At 43.2% G+C, this 15,630-nt stretch overlaps 1 protein-coding gene and 1 non-coding gene across 3 annotated transcripts in view; both read left to right on the top strand.

Moving 5' to 3' along the window:
- Nucleotides 1-15,630, top strand: part of CNTNAP2 (contactin associated protein like 2) — a 1,940,687-nt gene that overhangs the window by 1,912,155 nt on the left and 12,902 nt on the right. The window lies entirely within an intron of this gene.
- On the top strand, nt 1,561-1,768 carry LOC111726088. Its single transcript, XR_002773971.1, has one exon. It is a non-coding gene; the product is annotated as a small nucleolar RNA U3 (small nucleolar RNA).

Genomic DNA, 15,630 nt, shown 5'->3' with positions numbered 1-15,630 from the left:
AAGAGCTGCTCTCCGATGTCAACCAGTTGCAGTATCAGCCATTTCCATAATTTCCGTGATTGTCAAAATGCTTATTAAAAATACCTATCTGTTTCACAGACTCTATTAAAGGACAGAAAGCAGCTTACAAACTCTGAGGCAGAAGGTTTACTTAAATAGCATGATTTGATTTTTTTTTTCTTTAAGGTGAATTGTGCCATTAGAGGGAACGTGGGGTAGGGGGGCTAAAATGAGCCAGAGGACAGGTGTAGACATGAGGGAAGGTCTGCAGCTTCCAGTGGCTCCATCCTCTACCCTCTTAATTCAGTTATGGGAGGCCTGCAAATTAAACTGATAAAAGACGGATTAACAGGTGAAGAAAACCTTAGTTGTATACATATAGGAGCTTACAAAAGAACTCAATAAAAGATTAATGCTAGAGATTTGTATGCCTACCTTAGTACGGAAAGGGGGCATGGAGAAAAGCTCTTAATGTGCAGAACACATGGGTTTCAAGAAGGATAAATGAGAGATAAAGTCTTCGATAATTTTTTCCGTGCAGATGTGAGTGATGGTCACCTCTCCTTCATGTCCATAAAATGAATCCCAGCAGCTGCTTCAGTTTTAAATAATGTTCATACCTGCTGGGTTCTCAGGGCATCCCCACAGCAGCAGTTGTACTCTGGTTTTTGGAGCCCAGGTTCCTTGTTCCAAATTCAGATTTGAGGGGGTTGCATTTTTTAAATAATTTTTCATGTTTGAGTAGATTAAGAATTCTTGTCATCACGGTTCAATTTACAATTGCAAAGACGTGGAAACAACCCAAGTGCCCTTCAACACATGAATGGATTAATGAACTGTGGTACATGTATACCCTGGAATACTATTAAGCCATAAAAAGGTGGAAATTTTGTATCCTTTGTTACAACTTAGGAGAGTGTTCCCCAAGTCCATCCAAGTGCTACAAGAAAGGGAAAAGCAAGCATCAATCAATACTAATTTGAAACTTGTAGTTTAACAACAACATGTGCTCATGAGAGAAAAATTCAATTAAATCCAAGCAGGGAGAGGGGGTGGGCAGGTTCCTTCCCAGTGGGAACAACGTAGGGGTATATTGCACACTTCCCGGGCAAAGAAAACAACTACAACTTAGATTTTACCTCAAATATGCCCTCCTATTAATCAGAGATTTTTTAAAGAATTTTTGCTATTAGATATTCATAAACAAAACAATAGTACATACAGAAAAATGCCATGTCTGTCTGAGTCTGTGTAGGATTAGGACGGGAGGAAAATCCAGGTGAGAGGTAATTAGTGCTGGCTTGACTAGGCGACTTTTGGAAGTAGATTATTTCATTGGGTGCCTCGGCAAGTTGGTCCTTGACAGCGCCATTAGCTCCGGGAAGCTTGTGGGAAATAGTTTCTCAGACCCCTCCCAGACTGGAGGGGAATCAGCATCTGCGGTTAAGCAGGGTTCCCAGGGCACTCGCCACTCCCGCCGTAACGACTGGGGGACGTTTACGCTTCTCCATCTTGGTAACACTTTAGAGTTTCCTGGGGAGCCTTTTACTTCCCGATATCAAGAAGACACTTTCCTGGATCATTTCTCCAGTTGGTCACTGGGGCAGGTTCTCTGGACGTGTGCAGCTCCCAAAACCACCGGGAGGGGGCGCGCGCCCCCTCCTGAGCGAGAGGCCGGCTTAGCGTTGCGTGGCTGCACCTGCTCTTCGCCCCTTGATGGCTGTCTCTTCCTTGCGCCGTGGGAGGGAGAGGACGTCATCTGAGTGGTCTCTGGGTAGGTGAGTGGGTGGGCGTGTCCCACGAAGGATGCAAAAAATATATACACACATTTTAAGAAAAGAAAAAAACGTATTAAAATTGTATTATTCAACATATGCCAATAACGTTTGTTCTCTTGTATGTTGTAGTTTGTGTCTCTTGTAATTGCAGAAGTCAAATGTGACCTGAGTATTACATTTTTTAATACAGTATTTTCCTTTCTTAAAATGTGTACACATTTTTTGGCCCCCACATGTATGTCTGTGTGTCTATGTGTATAAAAATCCCAGTGTCTGGTTTATACCCTCGACTGATTAAATCAGACACTCTGGGGTGGGAGGCAGGTATCTGTAGATGTAAAACCTCCCCAGGTGACCCCAATGTGTGGCCACAGTTGAGAGTCATTCAAGAAATAAAGCAGTCCCCTAAATAAGCCCTTCAAAGTAAGGTTGCCAAAGGAAAAAATTAAATGCTCAAATAAGTGCAAAAATACTAAAAATAAAAACAAGTTTATGAAAAACAATGAAACTTTTACGTGGTGAAACCACAACTAGAAAGATCATGGCAACAAGCTTGCAGAAGGACCAGTTTACAAGGAAGCTCGCCCAGATGGAGAGGGGACTTTGATCTCAATTTGAGGGAAATTGACCTGCCTATTTTCACTGGGAAAACAGACTGAAAACAAGAGCAGTAGGTTCACAGCGGGGCAGGACTCTGAGCTCTTGAGGAAGATGCCAAAGTATGGCTCAGGGCTTTGAATGGCCACTAACTTCCTTTGAAAGATATTAGATAACAATGCTGCTTTAAAATGAGCGTTGTGGTTTTCTGAAAACAAATCATGTGTCTTGCTGAGAAGACTATGGACTCTCAGGGCCTTGGTGTTAAAGGGAGCCCAGTGATCGGCCAGGGCTTCTCCATTGGTACCTATACCAGGATATTTATTTTGCAGAAACTTGCTGTTAACATGGAAACTAGAATGCAAGACATCTCCCCATGGTCTCATGATCTTTCTGTCCCCTTATGTTTCTTCCTTCTGATCATATTAATGGTAAAGCAGCAACAGTCCATGTTCTGGGGTTGCTGGCTTCATCTGATAAGATCCTGTTTCTGTTCTGTCAAGCTCCTGATTGACCTACTCGCTCCCTCTCCAATGGCCTTTGGGCTCTATTGGTGTTTTCTAAATGAGGCCCGTTTATGATTGATCAAGATGTGCACTGCAATTGGTGGCTCCCAGAGCAGTGAAATGAGGTAGCCTTGATAAAGGGGCACCAGGTCCTCGCGGGGAGCAAATAGACATGGCTTCACACAACACACTAAGAAAGCCACTTCTCTTTCAGTCCTTCTGATGGTGTCAAAGGGAAGGTCTACGGCTCTATCACAAGGTGAAAAGCCATTGTGAGAAAGGAGCAGGTTTCCGGTCAGAGCCTTGACAGGCAATGGAATTACTTGATGGAAATAAAAATTGTATTAGTACATTTATTTAAATAAGAAACTAGAGCAAATTTAGTGAAAATAAGTAAATAAACAATACTTGGGTTTTACACGCAAGAGGAAAAAATGTGAAGGTGGTTGGTTACCTTGAAAGGGGAGTTTGGAAGACACAGGCAAGATCATTACAAGCCCAGAGCCTGGCATGGGGCTCTAAAAATGAATTTTTCTAGGAATAAATAATAAACAAAACTCTTCCAAATCCTTATTTAAGCTGACTTGGTTTAAACTGATTCTGTTCTATTAGAAACATCCAATTTTTTTTTCTCCAAGCTTTTCTCCACTTTGAGTAAAGGCAGGTTGTTTCTAAACCACATCATGGTATGGTCCGTAGGAATATTTTTTAGAACAGTGGTTAGCTACAAGGTAGAAAAAGTCACCCTGCCCCTGAGGTCCAGTTTATTTGAAGGTAGCTGAATGCCTAGTGATTGCTATGATTTACCTCTCAAAATTACAGGCTCTGGTTGGGGGGTTTTTGTTTTGTTTTAATTTTTTTGTTTTTTGTTTTTATTCTCTTTGTCAAATTCAGCAAATCATATTTTCTTGGAGTGGAAAGGATTTGTCAGCAGGAAGAAAACTACAGATGGTAACACACATTCTGTCAACTATAAAAACAAAACAAACAGTAGAAAAAGTAAATTCAAGAGTCTGATCCCCTAAGTTTCTGTACTAAGGAACATTCTAAACTGTACACCAAACTGTTTTCTTTTTTTTTTTTCTTTTTTTTTTGGTGGGGGGACAGAGCCTCAAGCTGTCCCCTTAGGTAGAATGCTGTGGCATCACAGCTCACAGCAACCTCCAACTCCTGGGCTCAAGCAAGTCTTCTGCCTCAGCCTCCCAAGTAGCTGGGACTACAGGTGCCCGCCACAACGCCTAGCTATTTTTTGGTTGCAGCCATCATTGTTGTTTGGTGGGCCTGGGCTGGATTCGAACCCGCCACCTTAGGTGTATGTGGCTGGCGCCTTAGCCACTTGAGCCACAGGTGCTGAGCCACCAAGCTGTTTTCTGAGGCATTCGTGTTAAGCCTTGGGGTATTTCATCACATTCATGATATTTGATACAGAATCCATCAGACCCAAGGATACAGCCTAGGATCTTTTTCAAAATGTAATTAAAATAGAAAACATACTTTAAAATACAAAGTTTTGTTTCCTAAGGGACCTTCTAGTTATAAAGCTTATAACTAGTTATTATTTTCTTTTTTTCTTTTGAGACAGAGCCTCAAGCTGTCCCCCTGGGTAGAGTGCCGTGGCATTACAGCTCACAGCAACCTCCAACTCCTGGGCTCAAGCGAGTCCCCTGCCTCTGCCTCCCAAGTAGCTGGGATCACAGGCGCCCGCCACAACGCCCGGCTATTTTTTTTTTTTTGGTTGCAGTCATCATTGTTGTTTGGCGGGTCCGAGCTGGGGATTCGAACCCGCCACCCTAGGTGTACGTGGCTGGCACCTTAGCCGGTTGAGCTATAGGCGCCGAGCCATAACTAGTTATTATTTTATAGGACTTCTAGTCCAGGTAATCTCAGCACAGGCTGCATGATATGTGATATGCTGCATCTTGCCCCAGAAAGACCCCCAGAACTTGGCCTATGTGAGTTGCTGGCAGTTGAATTTACAATATCCACTGTCACCTTGAGTAACCTGCTTCCCTGAGGCTAACCTCTACCTGATACTGGAAAGGCCCTCCGCCAGGAGTTCTTGAGGGAAGTGGGAAGGATGTGGAAATTCCAGAGGCACAGTGGAGAGGAAGGTGGTTAACACCCACCCAGTTCTCTTGCCCACATCCAAGTTCAGAGGTTGTCAGGAATCCAGGGTTGATGATCCAAAACCAGATTTGTCTGGTGGATTCACTCGGGTTTGCAGAGTGATTGACAACCAGCCCTCTCAGGAAGGTCGATCTGTTCCCAGATAAATTAGGAACTAGACAGAATGGGGCACTTAGGATCACTCTGCGTAACAACCCCATGCGGTTCCAGAATAAGCTGCTCAGGCACTGAGCAGTGGAAACACCGAGTTTGGTTCCCGAAGGCATCTTACCTCAGTCCTATGATTTTTAATGAGCTGATTCTGGTCTATATTCCAAATTTCCTTTCTGTCATTTGATAATAAAATATTTTTGTATCTCCATGTGCAAAAGAGCTGTATGAAGAACATTTAAAAACTGCACTTAGCTATTCAGTTTTCTTCATAATTACGAGCTGGCACTTTGTTCTCCTTTCCACCTGCAAGCACTTAAAAGCAATCTCTCCAGCTCTTATAATTACGTCTTAATTATTTCTGAGCAGATCCCTTTTCTCATCTTTATGCCAAGATTGCATGATTAACACATTTTTATCTCTTATGCTTAATCTTTTTATTATCTTATTTGTCTTTTCCCCTTCAGTTACCAACGCAGTACGCATTTATTCAAGCGCAAAGAAAAATTATTATCCTCCATTTGCTAATGTACATTTTCCTGCCAAAGATCCAAATTCTGCTCTTCCTGCAAAAGCACCGAGCACATTTGTATATTCCAAGTCAAAAATGATATTCAACGACAATAATCTCAAACAAAACAACAAAAAAATATAAAATTTGAGTTTGAGTTTTCATTGAATGGTCATACGGTTGTTTCCCATCTTTTATTAATATTTCTACAATGTTTCCATAGTATTTAATAAATTGCTTTTGACACATGACTCTGTGGAATCAAAGGTATTTTTAATTTTGATAGTTATTACAAATCCTCCTCCAAGGATGAAGTCCCAGTGACAGTCCAACAATATACAAATACCTTCCCCCACCTCCTTGTGGCGAGTTGGGTTAAACTTGGCCTCCTCACCAAGGGCTAGGAGGTGCCGGATTGTTTGGAACAGCTTTGATTAAGCCGGCAGGTGCCATGTGTTCTGAGTAATTGTCATTAGTGTGTAATGTGGAGCCACTGTTGTCCTGGCTACTGGATGAGGCCCCAAAGCTTTCCCTCTGGGGGCAAAGAAGCTTCCTAGGCCAGCTCACCTGCCCCCATGAGCTGAAAGAAGGTGGATGTCCCCAGGCCTGCTTCCTGGCCACCACAAGTTGAATAAAGGGCATGTCACAGCTACCTTCAACCCCAGGTTTCTTTGGCGGTCTGTCCCAATCCAGTGCCAACCTTTTCAGCTTCAACCAGGGGCACTATGATGCTCATCAGTATAACGTGTCCTAGTATAGTTTTTAATTTTGTTGTTTTGTTTGAAAAATAAAATTCTGTTTTCATTTGTGTAAGGACAGGAAAAAGTGGCCCTTCTCTCCCGTGGCCTTGGGTGTGGACAAGATGAAGTTGTCAGGCTTTCCTCCCTGGGAGAGCACCAGGTGCTCCTAGACCGTGTGCTCAAGCCGTGCTATGTGACTGCTGCTCCGCCTATTACCACTGTTGTTCCCCTGGGTATGAAGGTGGCCAGGACCTTTCCCTGTGCAGATTTCAGATTCCAGATCGCAGATCGTGATGTGTAATTTAGCTCCCCGGCCTCCAGGAGCTAGGGCGGACCATCCCCCTACTTCAGCTCACCAGCTGCCCATGAGCTGAGTAAAACACGCTTCCCCTGCCCTCCAGGCCTGAGTTTCTCTCTGCTCCGGCCAAATTAGAACCCTGGCACTACAATTGGTGTTTCATTAATCCTGAGTGGGGTTCCGTGTCTTTGGGTATGTTTCTATGTGCTTTGTATTTACTTTTCCATGAACTGCCTGTTTATATTCTTTGCTCAAAGAATTATTCATATATTTATATTCTTTCCTAATTGATTTATAGATATTCTTTATAGTTAAGGAAATTAGTATTTTAGTACATATTTGACTTTTTTCCCAGTTTGATTTCAATTTCTGAGTTTGTGGAGTTTTTTTCCCTGTGAAAGTTGCCAAATTTTATGTGGCGAAATATGAAGTACTTTACCCCTTTTGAGCTTTGTGTCATGCCTTCTCCATTCAGAACTTATTTTAAAAATTATTCCACATTTTTTCTAATAATTTCATTTGTATTTACTCCACTGGAAACTTATTTTGGTAGAAGGAGTAAGGTAAGAATCCCACCTTCTTTCTTTCCAAACGGCCCGCCCGTTGTTCCAGCCCCTGGTGGAGCCTCCATCCCCCACCTGTGGAGTGTTGTACATTCCCCTTCCTGTCTGAGGCCACTTCTGAACTTCCTGGCCTGTGATATTGGTCTGACTCACCATGACATAGGAACAGACTATAATGACCTTTGATAATTGCATTCATATATCTCATAGAGCTAATTTCCCTTTTATTAAAATTTTTCAGAATTTTCCTGTCCATCTTTTCACATTTACTGTTCTCATGTGGACTTAAGAGTTCCAGTCATTTTATTGGGATTGTCTAGAATGTCTACTGGGCTTGACCTTCACGTGTAAGTCAGCTATCTGTGACACCCAAACGTGCCATGCTGGACTTCTCCATGTTGTGAAATGATTAAAATGAGTGCCGTTCAGGCCTCAATGTGCTTAGAATCACCTGGGGAACTGGTGACTGCTGACGCAGTAGGTTGGAGTGGGATTTGAGAGTCGGGTTTGCAGCAAGAGCCCAGGTGATGGCGCTGCTGCTGATCCTGGTCGCCCCTGAGTGGCAGGGTGTAAATACGCCAGGAGCACGCCCCCCCCACGTTGGGTAGATTTCGCCCGCACCAGAACCTGCTGCTTTTTGTGAAAGCTGCTCTTTGACAATGCTCTTTATTTCTTTTATAATTGGTCTAATTAGATTTTCTTTCTCATCTAGGATAATTTCTGTTACTTTCTATTTTTCTAGAAATTCATTTAATCTAGATTTTCAAAGTCATTTCCATGAACTTGAGCAAAATAAGCTTTTAAATCATTTTAACTCCCCGCTATTGAATGTTTTTTCCCCTCCTTCTCAATTAGACTAAGAATTTTTTTCCCCAAAGATCCAGTTCTTGGATTGATCTCCTCTATCATGTTTTTCTCTTTACCATTTACTTTTATCTTGACCTTTTTAACTTTATGTTTGCTGTTCTTGAATGTTTCTCTTATTTTCACTCGGTGGGGGAAAGGGAGCTTTTATATTCTTATATGGGAACCAAAGTCGACAGATCTGAGCTCCAAGTCAGGCCTTCTCTCTGCCCACATTTCTGCTGCCCACCCCACCTTTCTTCCCTCCTGTAATACCCACAAGAACCTTTTTTCCATTTGTTTAAGGAGATTTAAGGGTACAATGGTTTTTTGTTACAGGGATGAAGTCTAGGATTCTAACATACCTCTCACCTGACTCACGCACAGCTTTCATCCCCTACCCTCCCCCCCCCCGCCTCCCCTTTCTGTCTCCAGTACCCTTCAGTCACTCTGTGACCATATGCACACCCACTGCTGCGCTCCCACGGAAAAGTGAGAACAGATGGTATTTGTTTTAAACTAGACTTTCAGGGTCCTAAAAAGAATTTAGAGACCAGTTAAGTTGCCACAGTCTTTCCTTACCACTGAAAGAATAGATTTGGGAAGTTTGCATTTTGGAAAGCAATGGGGTTGCGCCCTTTTCAGGACTCAGCTGCCTCAAAGAAATGATCAAAGAGCAAAACGCCACTTACATGGCCACAAGTGAAGGGTAGCTGGGCAGGGTTCCGTTGCACGTAGCCCACCTGGCAGGCCGTCCTGTTATGCCGCCTCCAAGCCAGGCTGCTTTTCCTGCCTAACCAGGATTATTTAACTCTCTGAAACGCCTAAAAAACCAAAAGAGACACAAACCTCTAGCTCTGGGATCCTTTCCAGGGTCATGGTTTTCTCTCAGCTGTTTTTCTCCCATCCCCAGTCTTCCTCTGCCTTGTGCTTTCCCTTCATGGTTTACAATAGATTGTGAACCCCAGGGGGTCAGGATTCTGCCCCCCTCTTCTCTCTAGGCTCTCTCCCCCTCCACCTCCCACCCCACTGCCCTGGGAGGTGCATCTTCCCTGGGTGCCTGCCTGGTAGTCATTCAGCTGTTAGCCTCTGTCCGTGCGTGGGGCTGGCAGGTGCAGGGTAGCACAGCTTCACGGGTTGCCATGGTGACTTCTCTGCTGAGGGCAGAACCTCTGACTCCCCCAAGTCAGTCTTCATTCTTGCCTTATTCTTGTGCCACAGGGATGCTAACAGCAGCCCAGGGGAAGGACATTTGAGCCCAGTGTTATCCCTGCCCCCTCCCCTCATACTGTGGTGCCTGAGTACCTTCAATATCACTTAAGTATCTCTGACAGCGCCACGTCCCTGAGCTATGGGGCCATTCGGGGGAGCACAACACCCTCCATGTTCTCTCTGCCATCACTTTTACCCACTCAGAAAGACTCTTGTTAGAATTCCTGGATGTGAATTCTCCCAAAGAAATCTCTATCGGTCATCACCTGGAAGTGCTAGCTCCGCCTTTGCTGGAAAAATCAAGGCCTTGTGTCCTTGCCCCAGATCTCTATACTTGCAGGAAAATGACCCAGACGAAGCTTTTGACCCATCACTACATGGTTTTCAGAGGACAGTCAGCACAAAAACACCATAACTAATGCTAAATTACTTCACTCATTTGAGATCTTTCTTTGAGTCCACCTGCCCTGCATAAACCATTTAGAAATATCTAAAGAAGGGCAGATTCTTAATTCCGGTATGGGGTGTCTGCCTGGAAGCAACCCTGAAAGACTCTTAAAATGTTAATATCAACTTTACATTAAAATGTAAATGTACATAAATATCCATATGAATGTGGGCTGCAGTTATTTTAAACATAGATGAATTGCTTTGAAAATTCACCCTTTAAAAAAAGCTAAAAATGGTTTTGAATAATTAGGAATTTTAACTTTTAGAGAACTGGAAAGAATACAGACAAAAGTAACAATCGCTCAAATTTGTGAATGGCTGTAATGGCTGACGTGCTTTCAATGTGTGATTGTGCTTGGTCCTGACAGTGGCCACACATGGAAGGCTGAGAAGATGAGACCAGCCACAGTTTAAATATTAGGAAAATGCATTTCTCTGATTAGGGACAATGAGCACTTTTCTCGTGTGTGTTGGTCATTTGTCGGCCTTTAGAGAAGGTTCTGTTCATGTCTCTTGCCTGATAAGTGGGATTGTTTGCTTATTTTTTTATTAGTTTGAGTTCTCTGTAGATTCTGGCGATTAGCCCTTTGTCAGATTCATAACATGCAAATAACTTTTCCCATTCTGAAGGTTGTCTGTGTGCAGAAGCTTTTTAGCTTAAGTCCCATTTGTTTATTTTTGGTGTTGCTGTGATTACTGAGAGTCTTCGTTAAGTATTTCCCCAGGCGAACATCAAGAGTTTTCCCCACACTTCTAGTTTTTAATCATTTCATGTCTTAGATTTAAATCTTTTATCCACTGTGAGTCAATTTTTGTAAGTGGTGAGGTGAAGGTCCAATTTCAGTCTTTTACGTACGGTTATCCACTTCTCCCAGCACCATTTGTTGAATAGGGATTCTTTTCCCAAGTGTAAGCTTATTTAGCTAATCAAAGATCAGATGGTGATAAGAGACTGGTTTGATCTCTTGGTTTTCTACTCTGTTACGTATGTCTATATCTCTAATTTTGTGCCAGTTCCATGCTGTTTTGATCACTATAGATTTGTAACATAACCTGAAGTCAGATAAAGTGATGCCTCCAGCTTTGTTTTTTCACTAAGAATTACATTGGCTGTGGGTTTTTTCTGGTTTCATACAAAACAAAGAGCTATTTTTTTCCCCCAAGTTCTTCAAAGTATGTTATTTTAATGGGCATTACATTAAATCTATAGATCACTCTGGGTAATATAGAGATTTTGACTATGTTAAGATTTCATTCAACCCCAGAGAGAATAGCTCACATCACAAAGTCCCAAAGCTGCAGATGTTGGCATGGTTGTGGAGAGAAGGGAACACTTTTACATTGTTGGTGGGATTGCAAACTAGTGCGGCCTCTGAAAAGAAGTATGGAGTATCCACAAAGAACTACAAGTAGACCTTCCATTTGATCCCACAATCCCATTACTAGGTATCTACCTAGAAGAAAAAAATTTTTGCCATAAGAACATTTGCACTAGAATGTTTATTGAGCTTAATTCACAATCACCAAGATGTGGAATCAACCCAAGGGACCATCAATCCATGAATGGATTAATACACTGTGGTATGTGTAAACCATGGAGTACTACTCAGCCATAAAAACCATTGGGCCTTTACATCTTTTGTACTTAACCTGGATAGATTTGGAGAACATTCTCTTTAGTATCACAAGAATGGAAAAGCAAGTATCCAATGCAGTCAATACTAACATGAACCAAATAGATGAACAGCTGCACTCCCACATGAGACAAAAACACTACATCTAAATAGGGGGTGCAGGGGGAAGGAGTGAGGAGAGGGGAGGGTTCAGTAAGCTCCCACCTAAGGAGCACAATGTAAGGGTGCATGGCACACCTCCTGGGTGAAGGGCTCAGTTAGAACTTGAACTCTAGCAAATGCAGACAAACACTATAACCTGCTTGTACCTTTACCAGTCTGAAATTTAAAAAAAGATAAGTAAAATGCAACTCAGAAAATAGGTGTTCCCTCGGCAAACACTGTACCGTGGCCACTGCAGTGCTGTGCTCCATACTAGCTGCCCATTAAAATCACCTAAGGAGCTCCCTAGAAATTGGGCACCTGGTCCCAACTAATTCTTAACATGCAGTCAGGGTTGCGAAGCAATGTTAACAGCCTTATTCACAGCACCTTGCTCAAAAGTATACAAGTAGAAAATTGAGGGGTTTTTTTCCCATTTTTAACTCTCAATGAAAATTTTCAATGTAAATATAAAAAAATTGCAGTTCTTCATCTGAACTGTTTCATGTTTTCTGTCATCCTTTAAGTATAATGCAGACATGTGAGATGATATGTAATTTGCATATCTGTGGGTGAAATATCTGCTACTAAATATACCTTCCCATTTTTTGTTCCCTTTACCCCTTTTTGTGACTTGAAATAAGTCATCCCCAAGGTTACTTAGAGCTAATTAAATATTTTTTCACTCTGTTGACATGAAAAGAACTATGAGCCACGTGGCTTGTGCTGGAAGTTTATCACCTCATCTTCACAATGACACGAGCCACCAGGGAGGAATCCATTTGTGGGGAAACATCAGAAAGCTTTAAAGACCAAGGCTAATTTGTTTCACAAGATTCTCTTTGACCATTAACCCGTCCACCTGTCAACAAGCAAAGCCAGTTGTCTTTTGAGATCTGAAGAGAAATGGATCAAAAGACAATGGAAACATGAGTACTGCGGGGCTTTCAGAGTTAGGTTTCTGAAGTCTGTTTTCTTGAAAGAAGAGACATTGTCTCGGGATTGAAATTATAAATTTTCATTTGCACTAATGCAGCTGCGAAGAGTATTCCAAAACCAAGATCCCAACTGGGCACAGATAAAAGACTTAAAATATGTGCAGAATTAATTTTTAAAGCATTTTAGTTTGCTCACCCCCCCCCCTTCTGATAGACCACCCTGTGGAGTCAGAATCTCCTCGGCAGCCTGTGATCTGGAGCACCCCACTGTGTCCTGGGCAGCCCTCCTTGCATATACGCTTGTTTCTGAAAAGTGAGGAATGAAATTAGCCAGCCTCATATTCTGATGAAATAACAGTTACAACACAGGCAAGTCCACCGCGAGCAGCTGCATCTTCACTGACTGAGACTGGCGGCATTTTCTGCAAGTTGAGAAATGGAGGTTATGGCAGAAGATTACGTGTTATCAAAATGCATTTCGTTATTCACTGCAATCTCCTAAAAGGCCTGATGATGACAAAAGCAAATGGGTCAAATCCAGTAGCTGGTCATTCCAGCAGACCCATTCACAGTCAAATCACAGCCTTTACGAGAAAATTACAGAGAGTGAAAGAAACCCCAGGCTCCTTACCTGATCCCTAAATGCTATCAGGTGCCTAAATGGTCTCACCAATGAGGGAGCTCATCTTCTGACTCGATTTTGAGTAATAAGAAAGTGATTTTTCACTCAGCTCTCAATCCATAAATCTCAGAGTCCAAAGCCTTACATGATGCCCAGTGGATGCTTCTGAGCAGAAATCTGAAGACTGTAGACCCAGGGTCTCCCGAAGACATTTGCCTCACACACTGTGCCTCTCCCTGCCCACTGCCTGCAGGAGAGGTGAAACACACCAGACGACGTCTTTAAGTAGCCACTTCTTACTCTACTGTGACCGGTTGCTTTTCTTACTATTCTTATTTCTTGACCTCTCTCTTCTTGGTAATTGAGGCTGTTTCCATGAGTCAGCAGAGAACCAATTCTTGCTACTACTGCTTGGCTGATAAGAAAGCCACAAATTGGCTCGGCGTCTGTGGCTCAGGCGGCTAGGGCGCCAGCCATGTACACCTAAGGTGGAGGGTTCGAATCCCCAGCCCGGGCGTGCCAAACAACAATGATGGCTGCAACCAAAAAATGGCCAGGCGTTGTGGCAGGCGCCTGTGGTCCCAGCTGCTTGGGAGGCTGAGGCAGGAGACTCGCTTGAGCCCAGGAGTTGGAGGTTGCTGTGAGCTGTAATGCCACGGCACTCTACCCAGGGGGATAGCTTGAGGCTCTGTCTCAAAAAAAAAAAAAAAAGAAAGCCACAAATTGTATTAGGTATGACCCCTCTGTAGCAGGTATTTTCACAAGGTTTGGCGAACATACATATCACTGATGCAACATTTTGTAAAACCACAAGCAGTCACCTGCTACTGCAGTGTATTTGATATAATGCAGCAGCTCCTGTGCCAGCTGTGTCACTACACAACCCCCATGAACACAAGATCCAGCAACAAGGAAATGGATAATTTTCAAAAAATAAGTCAATAAACCACAAGAAAAATCAGCCCCATAGTGTTTTAAAAAAATACATCTGCCCAGGAGTTTGAGGTTGCTGTGAGCTGTGATACCACCGCACTCTACGGAGGGTGACAAAGTGAGACTCTGTCTCAAAAAAAAAAAAAATCTGTTCTCTCTGATATGCCTTTGAATGTATAATAACATCAAGGACCTAACTGCCAAAATCGCAATATTTTTTTATTCCTGTGATACTTGCTTTAACCAATTTTATTTTTGTTTATCCGAGGACAAACCTCAGATAACCATTATTAACTCTTCCGCTGTTTTCTCTTAAACTACTCTTAATATTGATGAGTAAAGACTTCCCACCCCAACATTCAAAATACTAAAGAATTATAATCAGACACCAAGGCAGTGTTCCTAGCTTTTGCAACACTGAAAAGAAATACAAATAAAAGAATTAATCTGTGGGGCATTCCGGCAGGAAAATCACTCAACACACACAAATGTCCTTCTCAGGCACCACATTAAATTAAAACACACAGACATGTGCACTAGAATGTTTATTGTCCGATTCACAATGGCCAAGACATGGAAGCAACCCAAGTGGCCATGACCCCAGGAAAGGACTAATAGACTGTGGCATGTGTACACCATGGAATACTATTCAGCTCTAAGGAAACATGGAGACTTTACGTCTTTGGTGTTTACCTGGATGGAGTTGAAACACATTCTTCTTAGTAAAGTATCTCAAGATTGGAAAAGGAAGAACCCAATGTACTCAATACTAATGTGAAACCAATATATAAACAACCACAAGCCCACACAAGAGGAAAACACAATTATACTCTAGTAAGGGGCAGGAAGGAGGGGGGGAGAAGGGGAGGAGGGAGGGTGAACAGCGCTGGGGAATCAACTGACCAGCTTCCCCCGAGGCACCTCAGAGCGAGGCATAAGGGGGGGAGAAAGCCTAAACACGTCCAGTCGCTTCTCCGACGCCAAAGAACCCACCAGTTACGGGAGCGCAGAGTCCTTTTTGTCCCTGACATCCAGGGCCCTATGTGTACCACATACAGGAAGTGACAGGCCCTTATGGGGGAATCGCACTGCTGTGTGTGGTCTGGACGCCACGCGGCAGGGGACAGAGTGTCTCCCTCAGACAGGTTTAAATGAACTTCCTAAATGTATCATCCCCCAGATTGGAGGCTGCTTCATTCCTGCACTCCTGTTAGTGTCAACACGAATTTATAAACACCCTGCGGCAGAGAGGGAAAGAAGTGGTGCCAAAGCTCAGCAGAGAGGACTAGGACAGTGTTAAGAGATGGTGTCCAGGCCTTCCTCAGTATCCAGGGGGACGGGTCCTAGGACCCCCTCAGGTACCACAACCCACAGGTTGCCAAAGTCCCTTACATAAAATGAGATGGTGTTTGCATATGACATGCTCACATCCTCTTGTGTACTTTAAATCCTCTCTAGATCACTTAGAATACCTAGGCTCGGCGCCTATAGCTCAACCGGCTAAGGCGCCAGCCACCTACACCTAAGGTGGCGGGTTCGAATCCCCAGCCCAGACCCGCCAAACAACAATGACGGCTGCAACCAAAA

The sequence above is a fragment of the Otolemur garnettii genome, unplaced genomic scaffold (assembly GCF_000181295.1).
Source record: "Otolemur garnettii isolate 467f Iridium unplaced genomic scaffold, OtoGar3 scaffold00053, whole genome shotgun sequence".
In the NCBI taxonomy this organism is placed as follows: Eukaryota; Metazoa; Chordata; class Mammalia; order Primates; family Galagidae; genus Otolemur; species Otolemur garnettii.
The sequence above is the reverse complement of the archived record's forward strand: the minus strand, read 5'-3'. Positions and strand labels throughout refer to the sequence as shown.